Genomic DNA, 25,032 nt, shown 5'->3' with positions numbered 1-25,032 from the left:
TGCATTTCTGTGCTTGTATGCCACAGCCAGCAGCCAGGAATTTGACAATGTCTTTAAAGTAAGTATGATGCACCCCACTTGATTTCATCTCTCTGCTGCCCGTCCGTGTTTAGCTCACACTCCCATGGCTGAATCCTCATTCTGTCCTTGTGCCTCCTGCAATTTACTCCAGTGCAATGACTGGTTCCAGTCCCTCTTCCAAAGCCCTGACCTATGTTCAGCTTCTCAGTGTTGCTGGCTGTCAGCTGAGTTGAGTAAACTTCTGCTAATGAAAACAGATAAAAAGTCACTGGAATTTATTAAAGCTTTTGCATTAACTTAAATCATGCACTGGGAATGAATGTAGTATTAAAAAAAACAAAATCGGATTATAATGAAAGGAACCTGCAGATTTTAGTTAGTAACTTGCATGCATCTCTATATTTTGTTTAATTCTAATAAAATAAAAGTGAATCCCCATTAACTGTAATGAAATAAAATTAAGCTCTCCCTGACTTGCATTCATGTAGTCAGTCAATGCTATTATTTGAAATCTCATTGGGCTCTGTTTGTCTGCAAGGACAACAGAATTGTCATTTATGCTGGAGGAACTCTGTTGGTAAGAAAATAGCCAGACTAGGTCTATTTTATCTGGAAAAAAGAGGTTGCCAATACGTGGGATTCACTTGATGTGTGCTACAAAAGTTAACATGATGCTGCAGTTTTTTTTTAAGAATGTGTTTTGAATCTGTATAATAAATACTTATATATGTATTGTAGTTCAGATATATACTGCTTTATTTGAAGATGTTTTATTTGATTAATATTTTCACATGTCAGTATGTTAATTTAGTTATATTAAACTGCCTTGGACAAGTTATGTTCTATCTGAATGATTAATTAATATTTTTGGCAGAGAGGTAATTCACTTTTGTTGTATTTCAACTTATAAAAAAGTCCATCTTATTTGGCTTTATTTTCTTTTATTATTTTTTTTTCTTTCTTTTCTAAATCCATTGGCTTTATTATGCCAGATCATTGCTAGCTCTACTTTCTACTGCATTTCATCATAATGCTCTTTGAGTATAAATAAACTCTGGTATGCTAAACCTAATAGCAATTAAACTGGAAGTGTTTGTGTTTCATCACTGTGAACTTAGCAGAAATGTTTCCATGACAACCTCCATGCTAGTTAAGGCAACCAGAGGTGATCAACAGTTTATATATTTTTTTTCTCTTGCAAGAATGGAATTTGTGTTGACAGTTCTGGCCTTTAATGGCACTTTTGTACTGTGTGAAAGTATTTGTTTACTAGATCATATGCTGTTAACTGTCAGGCCGAGATAGAGTGACTGCTTTTGATAAAAGGGCTGCATTACATCTCTGAGTCTGTGAAGCTCTTGTACTTTAATTACTCACATCAGTACAAAAGTATCCATTTGCTTCACTACACTTAAAAATTAGACTTATTAGTTCCAAAGCATTAATGGTGAGTTAATTTTTTCCTTTACATTTTTTGGAAAACAATAACCTAAAAGCTGCTTTGTTGTTTTAAATTTAAACTATTCCATTTACACTGATAAAAATCGCATTCCATGGTACGGGGTGAATTGTAAGTGCTGTAATTACCGGCACTTTGAATTAGGATTTCTGGGCCCTGTTTTCATATGTAGCTGATGAAGGTTGTTATGCTGGTGGCTGAGATATGCTAGCTATGTACTCTGTTGAGAAAAATACCATGTAGGTAGAAGTGTTTTGTCTCTCCCAAGTTTAAAAAAAAAGGCAGGCGTGGCTAAGATGTGGCAGAAATAACCTAAGTGTTACATAATAGTAGTACAGGTAGACTGTTGTGTGTGGTACATGCATGAGATAGTTAGAAAGCTTTCAGAAGAAAACTTTATTTGGTGGGATATTTCTCTTTATGGTGCTCTATCTAGGCAGATCATTTGGAAGTGATGGATGAGTTATTATCTAATCTGATAATCAGTTAATAACTGCTACTACAGCAAGTGTCTTCACTACCAGCCAGAGGGTTCAAGGCAGTACCTGTACTGAGCTGAGCAACTTGCATTTGTTATGTGTCTGTTCATTGTCAGGCTGATGGAAAAGTGTATTTTGGAATCTAGAAAGTGTGTGTAGCACCGGATCATTTGATTTTGATTAGTTGAAAAATGTGAGTATTTTGAAGATACTGCAGTATCTTCTCAAAGTCTGTTTCAAAACAAATATTAAATGTTTTGTCATAATAAAGACTTTAGTTTGTTGAAGCATAATTTTTAATAATGCTCATGTATATTCAAGCATGAGACGGGGTACTTGTTGCATGTCTTGCATATAAAGACATAATTTATATTCAGGACTCATCTTTTTGAAATGTAATTTGTTTTAGTAATTGCTTGCAGAATGTTTATTGTTTCAAGTAGTGATACCATCACTTTTTAAAGCAATTGAGTCACTCTTCAGTGATCTGTTAAAACTAAGAGGAGTCACAATTGTTGAAGCTGTTTTGTGTGGGTTTGTATGTGGAGGATGCCATTGCTTTTTTGCACAGCGTGTGTGTCTAGGCAGATGTTTGTTGACAGTCTGTGACACTAGCAAGGGAAATGGAAATGCTGAAGTTATATACCTAAATTTCCCAAGCTTTAAACCGTAGGCAAACAGCTTCTCTCTACACTCTCAGTGTGAGATGCTGCCTTTACCAGAATACCTTCACCTCATCTTTGGGGGTTCGTTGTGCATTCCTTTGTGTAGGAAAGTTGGCATATTAAGGAGAAACTTCACAGAGAAGTAAGGGATGAAAAAAGCTACCTCCATGTGCATTCTTTCAAACTCTAACCTGTTATAGCTGGAGGCTGTAATGTTCCCTGGGTGCATAGGTATATGTATAATCCAAAAATCCTGTTTATATAATCCAAAAATCCTGTTTATAATATCCTTGCAGGTAAAACTGTGTGGATTACTAAAAGGAGTATATTACAGTACTGGAAAGTAGTCTTTATTTCCTTGGTGGTCACTTGGTTGTGAAAGATTGTGTTGTACTTAAGCATATGATACAAATAAGCACTGTGTGCTGGTTTTAACAAACAAGTTAAGTGTTTGTGAACAGTAGTTTGTAACCATGTTTGAGATAATACTCTGTATTTATTGGGTTTTTTTTGTAACTATGATGTAAAGCAGACACTGCCTAATCTGAACAGTAACTCTGGTCACATGACATGAATATTGTGGATGAACTGGGATGGAAAAACACTAACACTTTTTTTTTCCCAGGAATAATTAATTCCTACTGGAACAGCAACAGAGATGAGCTGTGAGGGTGATCAGGAAATGGAAAGCTTATCTTGCAAGATGAGACTTAAGAAAGTGTGACATGTTTGGCTTAATGAAAAAAAGAGAGAGGATATGATATCTCTTTCATATTTATAAGTGTGTATGGAAAGACAGAGAAAGCATCATATAGGGAGAAGAACTGTTTAAGCTAAAAGACATTGTTAGAACAAGTACAAAACAAGTGTAAACTAGCTATGGATAAATCTGAGCTGGAAGAGAGAGCATTTAAGTAGTGCACGTGGGACCGGAGATTTCAAACAGGGCGTCTTATCAGCAAAACTGGCATGACACAATTGCCTTAGCAAAAGATTGCACATGGTCACTCACATTGTTCTTTCTAATCCTGTGACCATCTTTTTGCCTAACTAGGTCTGTAAACCCTCATGCTTGCTTGTTGCACAGTACCGAGAAAACTTGTAGAAGGAATCTCAGAGAAGCCTTTTAAAATTATTTTGCTCGTTTCAGTTCCAACACCTATTTAATTCTTGGTTAGATTCCTCATTCTTTTCAGGCAAAGTGTTTCTGTATTATTGACAATAGTATCCTTGGACTTCTAAAACTTTTTTTTCCTTGTTTGTTTTATATGTATGGGAGTGCTACATTTAAAGTTTTCTTTTGCTTCATCCTGCTGCAGTTAGTTGCAAGCTTTAACCAACCCAAGTAGCTGGCTTTACCCCCTTAGGTGTTTTGCATGCAACTGGGAAGATAAGGTTATTATTTCCATACTCCTCATAGTTTATTCTGTAACCAATCTGTACATTCATTTAGTTCATTCAGGCAATCATTTCCAGTCCCTTATTTTATAACTTCCTGGCAATTCTTTTTTATCCCACAAAGAGAAGAGAACTCTGAAGATTGCTTAGTCCAGCTGCTCTTCTTATGCAAATTGGGGGAGGTTGTCCTGGATTTTCTCAGTTTGCATTTTGAATTTCTCCAGGAGCATGGGTTCTTCAACATTGGTGGAGAGTCTACAACATCTGTGGGCAACTTATTCTATTGTTCAGACACCTAACACTAAAAATGTATTATTCTTTGTCTTGAGAACATAATTCTAAGAGACTGACAGATGCACATACATCATCAGTATATAATTTCTTTCCCAGGATTTAAAAAAAATGATTTCTAATACTTTCTCTAATCTGGAAATGATTTTAAGTATTTCCCTCCTCCGGAGTACCATACATCTGGAATAGAGGCTCCCTTATTGCCTCAATATTAAAAGGGGTTTTCTTTTGTATGAATGTTGTCACTCTCTTTAGATGGTTTCCAAGACTTTTTGTCCCAGTACCTGTCAAATACAAAGGTGTAGCTACCTCCATGCAGAGTCCTAAAACTGCAGATTGTGGCACCATGTTGTAGCCACAAAGTGAATTCTCATTTGAGTACAAAGTACATCAGTGGCTCACTGTGAATTATCTGTATTAATGCCATTTATCTAGGAATTGCTTGGAATCCTGTCTAAATTCACTAAACTTCAGATAATTGGAAAGACACCCAGAAGCAATGTCTGCCTTGTTTCTTTATGTAACAATGCTGGAGCCTTGCTTAGGTGAAGGACTGGTCACACCCACCTCAAACTTAAAGGTTCTACACTACTGCTAGGAATCACTGATGGTGTGAATAATAGGGTTGTGATTTATTACCCAAAGAGATGTTTATTGCTTGGGGTTTATTACTCAAAAGATGAAAAGATGACTTTTACAGACTTTCCATATACATAGTCCATATATATGTTAGTTTCTCTGTTTCTCTGTTTTCCTCAGTCCTCCAAAATGCACATCTTAAGATTTTTAAAAACTGAAATGTACTAAACATGCTTGGCTGTGTGAGCTCATATGCCAAGTGAGAGGAATGATCTAAGCACACTCTCTACAAAAGTTATGGCAGTAAAAGCTCTTACTGGAGTGTGTCTACTCACAAGGCAAATCATATATCGTCTGAATACCCCCAGAAATCTTTTGGAGGAGCATTACAAAGGTTGGTTCAACTTCAGCAACTCTCACTGTGTTACTATATTTATTTTAGATCTGTATCAGTGAAAGTGCGAAATAAATTTCTAAAAAGTCTTCCAAGACAATATCAGTTTTGCCTTGTAGAGAACACTTAAGAATGCTGATTGGTAATCCTTTCATGATCATACCTTTTAAGGAGGTTTATATCCCCACTGCATGGTTTATTTTTTAATGCAAATGCAGTAACAGGGCACGTTCCAGTGTCTGTTTACATCTTTGACCAAGATTTTACTTTCCTCTTATATTTCTACCTTGCCCCTTATTCATTCCATATGAAAATTAATTCTGTTATCAGAATTAATACTTTTGAAGTTAATTAGACCACTTTAGAAGACATCTGTCATACAAAACAGTATTCCACAGAGTTTTTTTCACTCAACAGAAGTTTTGTTATTCCAGGATTTCACAGATGCCAACCACGGCTGATTAGTTAAAAATTCTTCTGCAGGCACTGTAATGCTCAAACTCATACTGTTTAAGTAATTTTGGAGGTTATCCAACAGTGTGAGCTTGCTCTTAAGAGGAACTTAGGTGCAGTTGTAAATACAGTAGTATTTGACTGATTAAAACCTTCTCCACATTGCAGTTTTAGGAGGTGTACACACACATCTTTTATTTCAATGTATCAATGAGTAGATGATAAATGCAAATTTATTTGATTTATAAGCCTATTTGCTCATATGCTTAATGTGGTGGCTGTGGTCATTCTATCAGGGATGTTAAATCCTTGCTTCCTAAATTGAGTAATAGATTCTTGACCCCTTGAAAGTCCTGAGTAACCCCATCTAATCTCACAGTTGTGCCTGCTATGAGCAGTGCTGGACTAGAGAACTCCTGATGTCCAAGACAACTTCAGCTATTTTGTGATTTTCTGACTGGCTGAGTACTGTCTGAAGCTGCTTGACTTGCACTTGAGAACTCAAAACAATGTTTTCAAGGCAGACAATGTAATACTTTCTTTATGTTCCTATTAGATATGTATGTCCTTATAACCTGCTAGTAAATGGTCTCCATCTTTTCTGAATGGAGATTTCATATTTCTTCTTTCTTTAATATCCTAGACTATGATTATGTTTCTGTGTTTTTCTCTAAAGCAAAAAGCTGTGTGGCACAAGTGAGATACTGTCATTTTTCCTGCTGATATTTTTATGATCCTCCTTGAAGAACTTGATAATTTAGTCAGTGGTGTAAATTATCTAAATTGTATGGGAGGCATGTGGGCTTAGTGAAGTCACTTTTCTGTTGGTTTCTTTATTTCACTGCAGGGAAAAAAAAGCTGCAGTGTAAAAGAGTGTAGGGATGGTCTTGTAGCTGATACATCTTATAAATAATTTTACTGGGTTTGTGGGACTCCATATATTGATACTAATGATTTTGTTTGACATGAGATTATGAGGCATCTTTTTAAAGGGGCAGACGTTACCTGGAAAATGAAGTCTGTAAAGCCAAAGAGGACCATTGTGATCTTCAACATAACAATATCTATAGAAGTTCTTGAATTAATTTCTGTTTGAAGTACAGCATATCTTTTTGGGGAAAATAAATCAACATTGTTTTAAAACACTCCTGGTGATGGAGAGCCCATGACAATCCTTGGGAACTTCCTCCACTTGGTAATCTAAACTCTACAAATTATTTCTGGTCTAAACTTTTCTGACTTCAAATCCCTCATTAAAACTGTCCCTTGCTGTGTTGCCTGTAGAAAACGTGACAATGGATGTGCTGTGGATAGGAGGGCTCCTGCCTTTCCTGCTGACCCGTATTGTTTCCTTGTTTCCTCCTGCTCTCCCCCTGAATCCACCTGTTTTGTCTTCTGTCATGCATTTGGGTTTTCAACTTTCCCAGGCAGGGATTACCTACATGTTGTGTTTATATGCCATGGAATAGAGCAGGGTCTTAGTCCCTAGCAGGTGATCTTTGCTGATGAGCGTGTCATGAGGGCATAAAGGATTAAAAGAGGTTTGAGCTATTGTTGTCCTACTTTAAGAGCTTTTAAGCCTGTCAAGAACTACTGTAATCTTTGGGCATGACTTCCTTTGTGGTGAGGACTTCCTCCATTTCTGCTTTAAGGCCAATAAAGACTGGAGTAAATCATACCTCTCAAAAAACCAGCTGATCTCAATGGAGGCGGAGGTAAAGGGAGGGGAAATTTCCAGTGATAGAAAATCCCTTGCAGCCCTCAGCAGCCTGCTGTAGTGGTTAGGAATTCAATGTTTGCTTGTCTCTACATTCTCTTCTGAATTTATCTTGCTTTGTATTTCCAGAATGTTGTTACACCTTTCTTAGAGAAGAAGAGGGAGGAATAAAAAAAGCAGTGTTAAGGTTCTGCCCTGAGTTTGGGTACTTATGGGCTGTGGTTAACTGACCTATGATCTTCTGTTTTGTAAACAGATCCATTTTTTCACATCTAGTCCTTTTTTTCAATCACTTTATGATACTTAAAGTGTGTTCTGTGAATCCTTCCCATTTGAGCAGCGTCCTGTTGGAGTTGTGGCTATCAGACTAGTGACCCTGTTTTATTAGGAGTGACCCCAGTGTCCAATGGTTAGGTAGCATTGCTTCTCACATTTCCTTGATTGTACAGAGATTACATTATCCCTTGTCCATGCTAGTTCACTTTCATGCTGATTAACCACTGTAATGCTTTCACAGTTATTATTTCCCAGGAAAGTGTTCCCCAACCTGTGAAACATTATGTATTGCTACATATTGCATACACTTGTTCTTCTGGTTGTAAAACTGATGTTGTCTTCTCTTCATGAGACTTCAGTGCCAAAAAATAAGGTATTATTTGGAAGGTTCACAAAGGCCTTTTTTTTTGGGCTGTGATCCTGGGCTAATCTCTTGATTTTCCAGCTGACTGCTGATAGTCATATGGGAGGGTTCTCTCTTCTTTAAGTCTTCATTCTCAAATAAACTAATTGTTCTGGAAGTAAGATAAGTGATGGTAGACTTGAGATGAGCTCAGGTTGTTGGAGCATGATGCTAATAATGAGGTTTATGGGTTCAATCCCAGTGTGGACCATTCACCTAAGAGTTGGACTTGATGATCCTTGTGGGTTCTTTCCTACTCAGAAGATTGTCTTTTTGTTTTTACTAACCTTGCTTTCTTTACCCATCATAACTTGTAAATGTTGATAACACTCTTCAGGAGCAGCAGTATCATGCTGCCACTGTCTTGTCTTCCCATCCTCTTCTCCTGGTAGAAATATTTTCCTCTCTTTTATCTGCTTAACTTCTCTTTCATGATGTAGAAAAAAAAGATTCCTGTGCATTTCCTGAGCAGCAGGTGAAGAGCAGAACTGTGGGCTAATACAAAAAATCCGAGATGGGGTGTTTGCTAGAAGAGATGGGAATGAGAGGAGGAAGGACAAGTAGCATCTGTTTTCTCTCAAAGCTGTTTCTGAAACCAGTCCTGGCTGGGCTGGAGATGTAGAAAGCCTTGTGTTGTACAGTAAAAGGAGAGAGGGTCCCAAACTGTTGGGCAGTCCCAAAATCACTGATCTCTGGCTGTGGTTGTCATGGGAAGGATCTCCTGAAGATTATGGTGCTGTGGTGGAAGGAAATTAAGGAGAACTAAAATTAGGCTAGATTGTCAGACATGTACTGTGGTGCATTTAGAAGCACAGAGAACCCAAACGAGGAGAAAATACAGAATGGAAGCAGTGTTCTCTGCAGTGAAGTAAGTTTAAAGAGAAGCTTCCTTGTTTAGTGCTGTAGCTTTTCTTTCCATAGCTAATTGGATCAATAAAAGAATACAACAGAGATCTCTCCATTTTTCCTTGTTATTTTAGTGGCATCTCAGTTCCTGCCCACAACCAATAGAAAATTAAGTAAAGCCTATTCTTTATCCTGTTCAAAATTTTCATGTTTATTTGGGAAAAAAAGAAAATCAGTAAAGCATTTTGCAGCAGTAATTCTCTCTATTTTCTGGTATTTACTGTTAATTTTGAAAACTAGAAGTATGTGGAACATTTGAAGAAATTAAAAGCTCTTATTTTGTCTGTTTTGCCTGCTTTTTTTTTTTTTTTTTTTCTTTCTTCTTTTTTTTTGGTAAGTCTGTGCTCCTAGCACATACTCTCCAAGAGCTGTGTTAGAAGGTCTGGAAGGAAGACTGCTAGCTGGACATGTCATTACTGGATTTAGAACTCCTTAGAGAACTGGGACCCGCATAATTGCTGATGTTTACTCTAGTTTCTTCATCAGCAGATTGCAGTGGAGTCCCTCTCTGGTGAGCAGTCTGCAGGGTTACCTGTTACAGTGGTAAGCTCTTTCTAAGCAGAAATACCCACATTTTCTCTGCTTGCTGCTAAAATGGGACTTTTAAAATGTCTAAATTGTTGTCCCACTTAAAGGTCATAGGTTGTAGGTATCCATTTAACACAACTGTCCAGTGTTAAAAAGTATTAAAAAACTTTTGGTCTGTTAAAAATTGTATGTTAGAGAGATGCAGAGAATGACATGAATACTAAATACAGATATAAGATCTCATGGTATTGCTTCTTTTCAATTAATGACTGCATCATACACCGTGTCTAATTCAAGTGAAGTGGTTGCAGAACTTCTGGAAGGCTTTAATGGAGTGCTTCAGATCTTGTTTATCAGATCCTGGTTAAAAACCATATCATTTGAACATAAATGGTGGCATGTTATCATTTTCTACTGGAAGATTTACTGAACTGCTCAGGAGAGCTGACAGAAATGGCGGGTGGCAAAAGAGACATGCTTAGTTGCCCAACGTGATGGTCTTGTCATACTGTGATGTATCGGTCTGAAAATCCTTCAGTGTCTTACACATAGGGTAGGAAGGAAGCTTTAACATGTCAAATTAAGAAAAAAAATTAGCCTATAATAACAGTGTTGTCGATGATTTGCAGGGAGTTTTTTTTAATCACGGATATTTCATATCCTCCTTTACACCTAATTCGTCTTGCTTTCTAGGAATGCGTAATTAATATTGTAGTTATGCTAATTTGAAACAATGATGATTGCAGCTCACTGAAATTATGTGTTCTACTTAATTGAACTTGACCAACATTACTTAGAGATGACTCAATACCGCATATGGTACATTCTATCAACATAACCTTTTATTTTAAACAGTTTGAGACAGTCTGATTATTTTATATCTCTGTTTCTGTATGTCTGTGGTACTGAATGTTAGCATGATGTTAAGTTTTACTTCATCCATGGTTCAAAGAATGCATAAACTAAACTTCCTTAACAATCTTCTTTGCTAGGTACTGCTTTCTGATACAGAAAAATACCACAGAAAAACATGTGGGCTGCTTGTTTCAAAGCTTTTTATGACTTTCAGCATGTAAACTTTATCTCCAGTGTCCACAAGCACCGCCTATCTTTGCGTGTTACTAGATTTCGGATGGTGTAAAAGCGGTTCACACGTGGATGCTGGTGGCAGCCACTCCAGCAGGTGCACTTTGGTGCTGGGAGGCGCATCCCTGGGCCAGGACAGGTGGGTCCTGCGGCTGGAGCAGGCACCTGGAGCTGGCACATCCCGAGGCTTCGGCAGGAGCTGGCGGCAGGGACGGCGTGGGACCGGCCCTGGTTACCCCTGCTGACAGGGTACCCTGCTGCTGCCTTCCCACACCCCTGGCTCCCTGCTTGTGCAGGCAGAGCCTGAGCAGTCTGAGAGCAGGCAGGGAAGGGAGCGCTGCTTTCCTGGGTCAAACGCTATGTAGCTGTTCCTCAGGGACTTCTGCACCTCTTTGGCCTGAAGGAGGACTGAAACAAAGACAGACGATCTCTAAGCTGAATGCAGAATCATTTTATTGTACAGGCTACATTGTTAAACAATGTTTGAAAGGCTAGGCTTATTATTTGGGGGAAAAAATACTGCGTTTAGGCTGTACAGGAATAACATCTTGCATTTAGAAATGCAAAATGATGACTTTGATCCTCCAGTAAGCCTTTTGGTTACTGTGTATGAAATAAAATGACATTTTCTTATCATGTGATTTGAATAAAACTTTATTGAAGTGTCTGTACCAAAATTATGAAGTTGTATGCTGATAAAGGTAAGTATTTTAAAGCATTTAAAATCGTTTGAATTTCAATATGCTGCATGTACATTTTGATCATAAATGCAAAAAATATTTTCGTCTCAAAAATGTTCTAACAAGCATAGAATTTATATGCTGACAAAATATACATTGAATTATTAATGACAAAAAGAATTCTGTTAGTAATTCCACTTTTCATTTGGAGGAATCTTATTTTCTTCAACCTCTAGTCATTTAAAGAAGCATGTTTTTTATTTAAGAGAAGGTTTTACAAGATAAGCTAACAGATTAAAATGTATTATTAACAGATTAAAATGATTAAAAATGTAGAAGCGTTTTCCTCTTATTGTAACATATGTCTTTTGAGTGTGGGTGTGGAAATGGGAACCTTGGACTTTCAGATACCTTAATTCTTAAAACCAAGACAGTAACATACAGCTCAAAAAAGTTCCCAAAGTCCTAAGAATCTTCAAATACCAGTCTCTGGTATCCATGAGAGTAACTTTCAATTTAAAAGAACGTGCTGGTTTTGTATTAATTGATATTTGGTGAGGAGGGAAGTAACGGAGAAATAATGCAAAATCGGGCCTCTTGTAATGAATTATGTCTCATTTAGCTGTATCTTTACTACTAAAGTTGACTTGAGAGTCTTACCTTTAATTAGTGCTATTTCCTAACGTAGTAACATCAACAGAAGTGAGGCAGCATTAATCTTTCTTGAATTGAATGCAGACTGACATTGTTAAGAGTATGCTTCTCTGCAGTTTTCAATTTTGAATTTTTAAAATAACGTAGTTTCCTTAAACTTTGGTGTTTTTTTTTTTCTGAGAGTAAATTTTTGAATTTTGTTTTTATCTTTAATTTTTAACTGAGTAATTTACTTAAATTTTCTACTGTTATGAGAAATAACATATGAGAGCTTCCTTTTAGGCCACATCATCAAACATCAGTTAAGTAATTGAATTTTAAGAAGAAAAGCAATGGAGAGAAATGTTTATATGAAAAAAGGAAATGTGGGGACAAATAAAGTAATATAATGTAATAAACTGTGAAGTTAAAGCTGTGTCCTTGTATGAGTTGATGTTCAGTATTATCTGAAATTAAATTTTGAATAATTTCTGAAATGAAAATTTTAAATAAAATATCTTGCTACTGTGAAGTGATTAGGTATCCTCCCTGTTGAGGCATTTCACAGAATCACAGGGTCATTTAGGTTGTCAAAAGGGTGTTTCACAGTGTCCTTTACTTGAATTTATGTGGCAAGCATATTTATGTATTATCTCATTATTTGAGAAAACTCTTTCAAATTTGTATGTATATGTATCTCCTTTATAAAAGCTTCTGCTTCAGTTATCACTGGGTCAGTTTGTATTGATCTGGTCGATACAGAAATCTCCTCAGGAGGAGTTTGCATTATTGAGGTGAAAAACCTGCTAATGATGCAACAGTGAATTTTTCAGCCTTTTTGCCATATGGTAAGAAAAAGTCTTTTTATTTGCCTGCCCAATTTTTTTTTTTTTACCCATGAATGTAAGGTAATCACAGCTTGACAGCATTGTCTGATTGTTGATCATATTGGGTTCACCTGTCTTACTCCTGCGTCAGGGACCAGAGTGACTTCAAGAACCTGCATAAGCTATCACAAACTATTTTAGGCTTCCCCTTAGTAAAGAAGTAGAAACACCATGAGTCCTGGTGCATGGACATGTTGCATGAGAGTGGCCACTTTGGGGTAATTTTAGAGCCAGGCATTCTGCTCCAGCCTACTCTCCTTCTGCCACCAGGAGGACTTGGCAAGCAACAGCAGGCTCCAGGGAGAGGACTTGCTCTGTATCCCTCCTAGCTCCTCATACTTGGAAGCAGTTGCTGTATTCAGGAGAGTGGAAGTAAGCCTCTTCAATTGCATCCTTGGAGTTCTGTCTTGTAAATGAGGCAGTTGATGTCACTTGTTTCAGATTTCTCCCATTACATGTTGGAAGACTGTACCCTAATAGGGTCAGAGGCACAGACAGAACATTCTTACCAGTCTCTGTAAATGTCATAGAATCTTCTGGGCAATCTGCATTGTCCATTCCTATGATGATGAATTTATCTTGGCTCCAGACATCTGTCAGTGTCCTCCTATTAGGTATTTCCTCTTTCTTCAGTTCTTGGACAAATGAAGATTTCATCCCAGGTAATTTACAGCCAGTTGCAGGACACCCCAGTTAGAGTGCATTATATGGATGTTGTTTCTTGCCTGAAGCAAGGGTCTTTTGGCACTATTTCTGCTGAAATCCAGTGTGGGTTTAGACAGCATTTGTATGGATATTCAGTATGTGGTCTGTAACTTTTTAGAACTGTAGGTGCATACTGTCATATAGTTAGAAGTCTGACCTCTTGTTAATAATTTATTTTTTCTCAGATGGTAACTGTGTTCATTTCAGGGTTCTTCCATATGTCCTGTCTGTCACCCTTGCAGTTTTCATCATGGTGGTGGTAGTCATTGCTGTTAACTTGTGTCCCTGTGTGCCTTTTTTCATTTACTTTTACAATTGTTTCCTTGATAAGGGGTGCCACAAAGGTGCAAAACCTGAATCTTTCCAAATGTCTCAGTCTCTTTCCAAGCATCTGGGTCCCAAGGTGAACACTTGAAACAAAAATTATATTACTGCAAATCCTTGGGCTCACTGGAGAAACTATTAACTCTCAATTTGTGAGAGCTCTTTTGTCTGTGAACAGATTCTAGTCTGTGCTTTCTTTTTTCTGACAATACACTTCCCAGCTAACCTCTGCGATGCCTTGTGCCACACATCACCTAACACTGTCTCCCCTCTGTGAGCTCTCCCACTCTGTATCCTTTCAGCTGTCTGGCTATTGTTTCTGATACTACAGAAAACTTTTGCTGTGGTGGCAGTGTGAGGCCACAGGACAATACTCCTCCAGTTCCTTGCCCTGTCAGGCAGTCACGCCTGATAAATAAGTCTTTCTGACTTTTGCCACTTTCCCAAAATACTCCACTGTCACTATGTGGGTGCTGAAGATCTCTAAGAGCTTTGTGAGTGTTTTGTGAGTACAAGTGAGAACATTACTCTTCACTTCAGTTAGACCAGTCCCTATAAATTCCAGAGAAGGATGTTTGACATTTAGGGTGTTTGTTTGTTACCAGTTCCAGTGTCCTTTCCCTCTGTAAAATCGTGTAAAAGCTCTGTAAAAGCCCGTCTGTCATGCATGGCTGCTCATGCTCACCAGAGGAGTAAGCCTCCAGTTTCTGCCCTTTTCCAGGTTCCTCAAAAGCTTTATTAGGCTTGTTAAGATATTTGTTGAGTGGCTGGTTTGACTTAAACCTTGCATGCACAGCTATATGGGACTGCCTTGTGACCTCCTAACTGCCCGTGTTTGGCTCCACCTTTCCATGAAGGTACAACAAGTCTGGGGTAAGTGAAGGTCTGTATTTCCCATACACATTTTTTAACTTTGGGTACGTGTAGAGGGAAACTTCTACAGTTGTGGCCACATTTTATCTCAGTCTTTGTTTTTACTCCTAACCTTCAGACCTGCAAGTTTCCTCTTTCAGACACTTGACATCAGGGCAGCACAAACAAGTACCATGTTTCTGCATTCACGGATTCAGTACTTGGGCCTGTATCTTGGCCCTTCTGGTTTATTAGCATGGGCAGAGCCTCTACACTATTGCTGAAAGGATTAAAGATTTCTCCATGTTTGCTGGCCTCTTAGTGCATAGACATTGATCAAGATTTTCAATGAATGGCCAAAGCAGGATCCTTTAACTTGATGAACCTCGAGCCCAGTGTGCAGTTCTACGAGCCACAATATAAAATAGATACAAAGCAATTAGAGAGCATCCAAAGGAAGACCAGGAGGATTGTGAAGGGCCTAAAAGGGAAAGCCTTACAAAGAGCAGATGTGATCACTTGGTTTGTTCAGCCTGGAGGAGATTCATTGCAGTCTACAACTTACCTGAGGAGGAGGAGGGACAGACACTGTTCTTTTATCTGTGGTTTCCAGTTACAGGACCAGAGAGAGTGGCCTGGAGCTGTGTCTGGAAGGTTTAGGTTGGATGTCAGGAAAAGGTTTTTCACTCAGAGGGTGCTTGGGCTCCCCAGGGAAGCGATTACAGCACCAAGCCTGACAGGGTTCAAGAAGCATGTGGAAAAGGGTGTGATTCTTGCAGCTGCCTTGTGTGGAGCCAGGAGTTGGACTGGGATGATCCTAATGCATCCCTTCAAAATCAGAATGTTTTGTTATTCTGCATTCACATCTTCATCAGGCGTTTTGTGGTGTCTGAGACACTGAAGGCATTGCAGTTTACCTGGAGACCTCTCAGGTCATCCACTATGACCTGGAATTTATAGCAGAAGCTTAGTGGCTTGGAGACATCTACAGTGTGAGTGTACATGTGGACTGTCATCCAACTGAAACATGTATAGTTTATATATTTTATTTGTACTACAGTAATTACACATTCTGCATCTGTTTTCGCCTTTCCCATGTACTTTTGGGTTTTTTGAAGTTCTGTATTTATGTGTGGTTCAGAGGGATTTAAATTGCCACCTGGAAAGCCCTTCTTGGCATTCTCACTTGCTCCATGGAAGAAGATTGTACTGGCCCTACAAAGGAGAAAAATTCTCTACTCTCAAGTAATACAGGATTTCTCAGAGTGTGAAAATACCTGTGGAGTGCACATCATGAAAAATTCCAGTGGCTAATAGGTAACCTTTAGCATGCTCAAATTATTTTGAGAAATTCTAAAGGCTAGAAGCGGCATAAGCTTTATGTGTAGAGCACAGCGCTGCAGCTCAGGAAGGTGCAGGGTACAGAATGTACCAGCACAATTTCAGCCCTGGGTGTCCTTTGATAATTAACAGAGTGCTGTCATTTCTTGTGGAATCTCTCTGTGTGTCAGCATCAGCACCAAAGAGAAGAAAGAAAATGTACATAGTCCCCGATGAATACTGCTCTCCCCTGTGAAAACAGGATGGCAGCAGTAAAGAGAGTAAATCCTCCCCTTCTCATCCCTCTCCCCTTTCTGTATAGGACTGTGCATTTGCATTGAGCCCAAAGAAAATGGCTACTATTCTTATTTTTTGCTTACTGAAAATAGCAGCAACAGTCTATTTCAGCCAATTAACAGAATGCTAATATCTAACATGAGTGGAGAAAGCAGACTTCTGGTGTCCTCCAACAGGAAATAAAGATTCTGTCTCTTAAGAACATAATTAGTAACAGCTATCTCTGGACCTAATGATTTCTTATTCTCGAATCAGTTTGTCCTCTTCTGCCTTCTGTTCAGCTGCTGAATTTGATCTGCTATTGAGAGATGGTATTTGCTGCCACTTGTGGGTTTTTTTTCATTGCCACTCAATTTTTAGCTGAATTGTTTTCTGTGTCAGCATAGGATCATTGCCAGATTTGCTCTGAATGTCCTCAAGGAACAAAACCCCCATAATTTTAAATGTCGTTTATTCTTCTGGAGGATTTGGTCCTTAAGGTTAGGTACAACCTTGGTACTGATGGCAAGTGGCAAATTGGTCATCTACCAGTCATTTTCTGTTTGAAATTTAATGCTTTTTTTTTTTTTTTTTTTTGTATATTATACATGCTCTTTGCTTTTAGATGAAATGTTATTCTTGAACATTGAAATATAGGAACTTTAAATAGGCAAGCGTAGTTGGTCCCACTTTGTAGCCTGATCACATAGGATGTATTTAAAATATTATGTGCTTAATGGAGTATGTAGTTACTCTATTTCCTTAAATATTTTGTGTGTTTTTCTAGCCAGTGGAGAAGGTCTGAGCCTACATTTTTAAAATGCCTATTAAATTATCTTAAGCAAAACTAGTTAACAAATCACAGTAACCTGAGTGTAATTTGGTAGATACAGCTACAAGAATTATTTTAGGTAATATAAAACCTGTGTTACGAAGACAAGGGATCTATTAACTACTCTTTTGGTACTTGTGTATGATATTTTCAGGTATAGCTGTCCCTGTCTTAGTAATTTGTTTCCTGTAAGAGGTTGTTTCTGTACTGTTTACCCCAAGCATTCCTGGTATTGCCTCCATGCACTAATTTCCCTGAGTAATTATGATGAGTGTGTCCATTTCACTCCCATTGAGCTTGCCCTCAACATTGAATATGATAAATATTAGAATAGGTTTGTTCAGAGGGACTTAACGCCATGCTTTAGGTGGAGACATGATGTGGTGAAAAAAAAGAAAATAGAATTCTCGTTTAAACAGAGGAGCTGAGTGCTTCTCCAACTTTTTCATCCATCATACTTAAATTTCTGAAGTAGTGTTTCAGGTGGGAATTCTGTGTTCATAGCAGGTTGTTTTGCAGGTGTTTCTTTCCAATCCAGGGCACTGGGGCTTCAGGAATGTCAGAACCTCTGGGAAATGCTATCAAAGTTCTTGCTTTCTTTTATCCAGTGTCTCCATTGGTACTGGCAATGAAATGGACACCTGTGGAGAAGGGAGGTGGTGAGAGGGATGAGATGGGACTCTTCCTCTGACAAGTGCTTACCTTTTCCACCTCTCCAGTGCTTTTATGTTAACACCTTCCTTCTGTGCAAAGGTCTTCAACATTCATTCATTTGTAAGGAATTTCTAGTTGTTACGATAGTCTCAAGGCTGAGAAATTTGTGTAACATTCCTAAAGCTCAGTATAGAATACAAGTCAAACCCTGTTAAGATTCTTAACAATGCAGCCATGGTTTTTGGTTTGATGTCAGCTCTCTAGTCATCCTGTACTATAAACTCTGATCTTGGATGCATTAGCACTGAGGATGGCCCTTACAGCTTGGTGTGGACTTGCACAACCTTTGCTTTATTTCCAGCTCTTGCTTGGCATCCCTCCTTATGCCTTGTAACAGAATTAGGTTCTCTTTTCTATGAAAAATCACCACTGTCATCTCTGTCTCGGTCCCAGTTATTTAAGGAATGTTACAAGTGTCATCTTTCAGAATCAGAACAGGACAGTAAAATTAATTCAGTCATTTCAAACAGTATTAGCACACGCTTTTAGGAACTTATGTAAAATTCAGAAGCATCAGAATGTACAAAGTGTTCATTATTTTTGATATTTTTAAAAACCTTGTAGGTAGGTTGAAAACTTCAGATATATATTTTTGAACCTTATTCCATCTCTGATATGAAATACACATACTTCTTTTACGGCATGAAGTTCTGTTAGGGTTACATGGAATAAAAGCTGGTATAAAAATATTTGTATTAACATTTTGAGAACTGGCAATACCACAGTGAATCCCAGTAGCACAAATATTGTTGGTCTAAACTGCAAAGTTATAAGCTAGTAAAAAAAAAATTACAAGAGAAATGGCATATTTTTAGGTCTTATTGGCTTATAATAAAATCTCTTGTATCCATGTAAAGCTTCTTGACACACCTGTGAAATATTTTGCTGTAGAAGCTCTGAGTGCTGAGTACTGTGGACAGCAAAAAAGAGAAATTTTAAGATTCTGAGAGGGGCATTTCCCTTGGCATTAAATACCATACCTTTTCCCCAGGTGTTCTTGTGCTCTTGTCTCCTGCAGCTACCTATAAACTCCAGTGCCTTAATGCCATCTCAGTTTTCTATTTTTGTTGTAAATCTCTTTGTTCAATAGGAGCCTGTAGTGTTCCTTCTTTCTGTTAAACATAATAATAAAGAATATGAACAGAAGGAATGAAAGCAGGAGAGCTGTGACTTGTACCATGTGAAAGCTGCCCTTCTTTCTGAAGGAGATACAAAAGGCGGGGCAACGTTTGAAGGACTGGAACTAGGAAAGAAGTAGGAAGAATCACCAGAGGGAGGATCTCAGAGATACTTCTGTAAATTTAAAATAAAGAAATGAAAAATTGCGGGAGAGAAACCAGAGATTGAGGTAAATTTTCAGTAAACCCTGTCTCACTTCAGTGTAATCTCTCTGCATCAACTCCAGCATGCCTTGGATTTCTGTAAATCTTTTCAGCATGCTAAATTGATAAATATGCTACAATTTTTTGTAGTTGTATTCGTGTTCTAAGTTTCCTGCTAATTCATGCTGCTCTGAAACAGTCCATCCAGTAGCCCAGTAAACACGAAAGGGAGCAGGCTGGGAAGGATGGAGGTCATGAAGGGCAGGGCTTGGAGGTAAAGTTCAGCTGCAGTAGGATTGCACCTGGAGTCACCCACAGAGCTGATGTACTGAGATCTGCTGTGGAGCCATCTTCCAGGTAATTCTTGCAGTTCAGGATTTCAGAGGGGAAACAGGATGGTCATGTGATAAGGGAGATCCTTAGGTATTGTGTTAAAATGAAAGAGTAAACTTGGGCTTTATCCTCCAGACAAAATTTCTCTCAAATTGTCATGGAAAGTATTGGAGTTTGTGCAAATCGCTAATGTCATCATATTGAAGTTTAAATTTCCATAATGCCTTAATTTGCTTACAAACGTACTTATGCTCAGAACAGTATCTTACACTTCTCTAGATGTTATATCCACATCTTCTGAGTACCCCAGATAGTGCCTTTAATAGTGAACTCACTCAGCTGTCAAGGGGAGAACACAGATGCCTCTCTAGCAGAACTATGGATATTTGCTGTGGGTGAAAAATTGGCCTGTGCTTTGCTGTGAGTAGGGAGAATCAAAATGGACAGAGTAATCAGTTGGTTTTGCAACCAAGAAACATACATCAGCAGCTGGATATGTCTCTGGATCTGGACCTGCAGCCTCCTGCAGATTCTTTGACAATATACAGTATTGGAGGATCTTGTCTTGCACATGGCAGCACAAACTTTAGCTTGATGATAAATAATTCTCAAAAGCCACTTTTCTCTAAAGAAAAGTTGCTATATTCAAGGATTGAGTTGGAAAGTACGGTGTTCTTAAGACCTGCTAAAGCTTAGTTTCAAGGATTGAAAGCTTGAAGAACTGTTCTCCAAATTGTTGACAAAATGCCTAGTCATCATTAATTTGGAGCTGTGGAGTAGTCTGGAAACTTCTGAATGTCACCAGTGAAACCAGGTTCTGCTACTTACATAAGCTTTTTGTCCCCATCTGTTCTCCCTTGACATCTTTGGCCTCCATGACTAAAGGATGACCTTTAGTTAATATCTACCTATGAGTCTTGCTTGCAGTTTATCCAAAGGACCAAATGATGCTTAGTTCTCCAAATACCTGCCAAAATGCCATCTCTCTGCTTAATCTCTTTGTCTGTTACTTTCAGGAAGTGTGAGACCTTGCTTCCAAAAACTCATTAAAATTATTTAAGGGTTCTTTGTGTTGAGTGTTTTGGTTTGCAGTAGCCCTTGCTCACACTACTGACAAAGTAGGTTTATGTCTCCACTTGCATTTTTTGCAATTTGCTTTAATACAGACTTAGAGTGAGCATAAGAGGAGAGTACATACAACTGTAAGTAAATCTATTTGGCAAATCCAGGAACAGTCATATGGGAACACATGATGCCTCAGTAAAATGCTCTTTTTTTCCTTTTATTGTTCTCTATTTCCTCCCCACCTCTTCTAAGTACAAACAAACAAATAACTTAAAAACCCAGCTCTTATTTCCATTGTGTAAACTGGAAGGAAGTGGCATACAAATTTAGATACTATTTACTGTGAAACAGATTGAGTAGCAATTTGACTGTAACCCTCCAATTGTTTTAGCTAGGGATTATTGTGAGGGTGGGAAGAAGTGTGAATCTGGGCTTGTTTGGCCAGGATTTCAGTAGATGTTGGAGCTGCTGGGTAGCCAATGGCATATACAGACAGTGGACCCAAGTATTTTCTGAGAAGCAAGTCTGAACTCCAGTCTTTGGAAGAAAAAATAATTCCTGTGCTTGAGAAAGTAAAGAGGAAACATATGAATGAGCTAGAAGCTGGTTCATTGTAGGTATTGAACTAGAGGCAGTCAGTTTTGGAGAGGAGTTTCACAGACAGCTGATCTCTTCTTGTGATATGCTGTTGCCAGTTTTAAAGAGAAGGAGTTTTCCCTGGTCCCCTGCCTTCAGTCTGCCATCCCCTTCCCACTTCTCACATCTGTGGGCTCATGTATGTGGGTTTGCAACCTCTCTTGGGCTCACCTGGAGCTCAGCAAACCCTTCTCTGTGTCAAGTTAACTCAGCAACACAGTGAAAAACAAATTTAGCAGAAGCCTCTGTAGACTTTCTTCCTTTTCTGTGAGCTGAATTGGCTCACAGAAGGGTCTGAGGTTGCTTTAGGCTTTATAAGGTAAGCAGTGGGAGCCAGTGGCTGATAGTGAAAGGCAGAGAGAGAGAGAGAAGAGGTGGGAAGTATCCCCATTGTGGCAGTAGTAAGCTGTTAAACCACTAGCCTCATCTTAAGAAACAATTCTGTGACCACTGATTCACCTTAAAGACTCACCTGTATCACTGTGAACAGTGTCTCTGAGGATGGTGTTGCAAAAGAGTTGGCAAAGTGGGGGTTGCCCAACTGGGAAATCTCTGAATTGAAAAACCTACTAAGAACCAAATTTGAGACATAAGAAACCAGAGATTGTACGTGTGTGCTCTAAGTGTGTGGTGTTCATGTAGATGCAGGCTGGAATGCATTTGAAGAAAGGAGCATCTGTGTAATTTTACTTGGGTAGCTGAATTTCCTATTTACAAGATGTCTTAATCCGTGAAGTATATAGCATGCATAGTTGAAGTTTTTTGTTTGTTTGTTTTTGTTTGTTTGTTTGGGATTTTTTGTTGGTTTTTTTTTGTTTTTTTGTTTTTTTGAGGGCCAACCACTTTATTAGTTTGTTCCAAACCATACTTTTGCTGGCATAAAAATCATGCAAGTCATCAGTGTTTTTGACTCAGCATTTCCCCAGTTTCCTTGTGATGCACCGTATAATGCAGTGTAATTGAATGCTGTTCCTCTCAATATGCTGAAGTTGCATGCTTGTATTGATGATGTGTTTCCAGAAGTCTGTATGGGATGCACATCACCATGGTGTCTAAGCAGCTGTATTGGTGAGGTTGCTAAACAGACAAAGTATTTTCTAAGTGTTGTAAACATTTCCTTAAATGTTATACATAGACTATCAAAAGAAAACTTTGGATACCTTTAGGAAGGATTTATTTCTATCTCATGTAAATAAGTCACACATATGCTCCTATTTTGTCTTTAAATGCCAAAGTGTTTTTCTAAAAAGGAGCAGGAGGAGTTTTGATGGGTGTTTTGAAAGTGAATTAGCTTGATCAAAATGTTTACTTCTGACTCTTGCTTTTTGTAGTCTCTTTACATTTTTGTTACAAAATACCAAATGAAGTAGATTCTGCAATTGGTACAAGACAGCAATTTTGGTAGGAGAAAATCAAATAGCTTCAAAGCTCAGTTTTTCTTTTCACAGCTGTGATAGCATTGAATTGTTATATTGTTACATGAGAGTAAATTTCTAAAGAATACTGTTGTGTTACAATAAAAGATAAAATAGTAAACAGTCCACAATTCAAGAAGATGTTGATTAAAATTGGTTTACTACTTTAAAATCAAGTCCCCAAATTTTAGAACTTTGATAACAGCCTTGTTTATAAACAAAGCTTCACAGAAGAGCAGAACTTTAGATATGCTCATCATGCCAAGAATGGAGAATTTTGAAACATGAAGAATACCTCAGTTGTGAGGCATTATAAAGTATATTGGGGTACTGTGTAATGTTGCAATGAGCTAAAAATCTGCTTGGAAAACTGTTGTTTTGTCTCAGTGATGAAATATTGTTTGTCAAACTTTGAATAGTTATGAGAATTTCCAGGGGGAAAGCAGCATATCCTTACCGTGAAGCATCTTTTTTGTAGGTGCCACTCTGTTGTAAATTTAACTGACCCTAGGAGTATTGGTCTTTTAAAGCACATAAGAATAGGATTTATGGTTCTGAGTTAATAAAATATGCTGATGCCACTGTAAGCCCTATTTAGATAGACAGCAGTAATCTCTGTTGAGCAGTATGAAACCGTCTGTCTCTAAGTACTGGAAAGCTAATAGTTCACAGCAAGGTTGTACCACATCCAGAGATGAGAAAAATGTGTCTGAAGTCAGAAGAGTTTTAGCTGCATGATTTTATTTTTTTTTTGTAATTGTATTCTTTCTCCTGTGCTAATATTGTACATCATATCAAGTAAGCAAGATACCCAAAGAGTACAGAGGAAAGTGTGCTTTTTAAAGTTCATACCCTACCTTACCTTTGCTGGCTTTAGCACAAGGAACAAGATTCTTCTGAATCTTCAAGGTGAATCTGAAGTATGTGAAATTTGTGTTAAAGATGGGGTATATTGTGCATTCATAAAGAAAACACATTCAGTTCAATAATGAGATACATTAAGAAAGCTAAGTTAATATGTTGCCACATTGTATGTTTTGTATAGTATAAAAATACTGTTTCCAAGTTTTTATCTTTCCTGAAAGGAGTTGATAGAGTTATGTTTGAAAAGATAACTTTGAATTTGTAATTTTTCTATTGTGTTTGAAATATTTGACATTTAAATACGTGGTTGTATTTACATATATTGCATTTTCATTACAGCTAATCCTCTTGAAATTTGGTTGGCAGATGCCTTAAGCAGTTCTCTAAAATTGGGACAGATACAGTATTCTGAAACCTTGGAATTTAATTGCAAATGAAGAACATTCTGTAATTGTTTCTTTTTTCCACTTTTAAGATTCCACTTTTAAATTTTAAAAGGGAATTGTTGTATGTAAACAAAGGAAATAGTCTCTCCACTTCAGTGGAGAGATTGTATCTGAAAATGTAGTAGTCATCACCTTATTTTATTATAAGATATTTATAATCAATATTTTATGTGGTGCAAACATAGATTACCTCTCTGAGCAACTTAATATATTAAGTAAATAAGTCTGTGGGTACAAATGATTCTTTGTACCTCGTAAGACACACATATTTTTACATAAGGCAACAGTTTTCAATATTAAGATTGCTTTATAATTTGAAAGGAGGTTAGAATAAGAAAGAATTTCTTTGACAAATGTTATGTTTGCTATAGTCCAGAAATACATTATGTCCGTATGTGCTGGGATTTTGATTTTTGTTTTGGGGCTTTAAAAACAAGTGTCTTCAGCATTTTTTCACCCTCATATCTTGGCTTTTCATTTTTTCAAATGTTGAAAGCTAAATACAGCAAAATATTTGGTTCTGTGTCTAAACTAACCTAGGAAATACTTTTAAGTTCATAGAATTTAATAATAGACACTTAAAAAGTCTGAAATACAAGGGAAAAAATAAATCTATGTTCCTCTGTTGATATATCCATTGTAAAACTTGATGTACACTTTGGACTACATGAATCTTTTTCTATAAATTAAAGTTGGATTTTTTTTCAAAATCAAGTTCCATTATGTTCAGAAAAGTATCCAGCAATTCCTCTTCTCTTCCAAATAACTTGCAGTCCACTCCCTCTTGTGACTCAACCTAACTGTGTCTGGATTCATCCGTTCAAGGAGCAGGTGCTTCACTAATGTTCCTGAGCTGGAAGAGCCCCTCTCCCTGGCTTCCCTTACAAAGGAAAGCCACAGGCTCTGCCAGGAGCACTGCATTAGGCAGAGATTATACCCTGAGTAGATGTTTAAAGTTAGGTAGAATTATTCTGATTTTAGTATTGCATGGAAGCAAGTAAAAATGGTTCAAACCTAAATTATTTGGCATTTCAAATTGTTTGGGTTTGCTCCTTGTTAATCCCTTTGGTGTT

General features: G+C 37.8%; 1 protein-coding gene across 26 annotated transcripts in view; it reads left to right on the top strand.

Moving 5' to 3' along the window:
* FOXP2 (forkhead box P2) overlaps positions 1-25,032 on the top strand; it is a 401,726-nt gene that overhangs the window by 26,642 nt on the left and 350,052 nt on the right. The window lies entirely within an intron of this gene.

Source organism: Cyanistes caeruleus, chromosome 4 (assembly GCF_971803275.1).
Source record: "Cyanistes caeruleus chromosome 4, bCyaCae1.hap1.1, whole genome shotgun sequence".
NCBI lineage: Eukaryota > Metazoa > Chordata > Aves > Passeriformes > Paridae > Cyanistes > Cyanistes caeruleus.
The sequence above is the reverse complement of the archived record's forward strand: the minus strand, read 5'-3'. Positions and strand labels throughout refer to the sequence as shown.